Source organism: Triticum dicoccoides, chromosome 2B, assembly GCF_002162155.2.
Source record: "Triticum dicoccoides isolate Atlit2015 ecotype Zavitan chromosome 2B, WEW_v2.0, whole genome shotgun sequence".
Classification (NCBI taxonomy): Eukaryota; Viridiplantae; Streptophyta; class Magnoliopsida; order Poales; family Poaceae; genus Triticum; species Triticum dicoccoides.
The window spans coordinates 510776048-510776341 of record NC_041383.1 but is presented as its reverse complement, the minus strand read 5'-3'; positions in this window follow the sequence as shown (position 1 = coordinate 510776341).

Genomic DNA, 294 nt, shown 5'->3' with positions numbered 1-294 from the left:
TAAAATACCGCTAGACAAAGGGAATTGTATACGGGATCGATTGAGTCCTTGACATCGTGGTTCATCCGATGAGATCATCGTGGAACATGTGGGAGCCAACATGGGTATCCAGATCCCGCTGTTGGTTATTGACCGGAGAACGTCTCGGTCATGTCTGCATGTCTCCCGAACCCGTAGGGTCTACACACTTAAGGTTCGATGACGCTAGGGTTATAAAGGAAGCTTGTATGTGGTAACCGAATGTTGTTCGGAGTCCCGGATGAGATCCCGGACGTCACGAGGAGTTCCGGAATG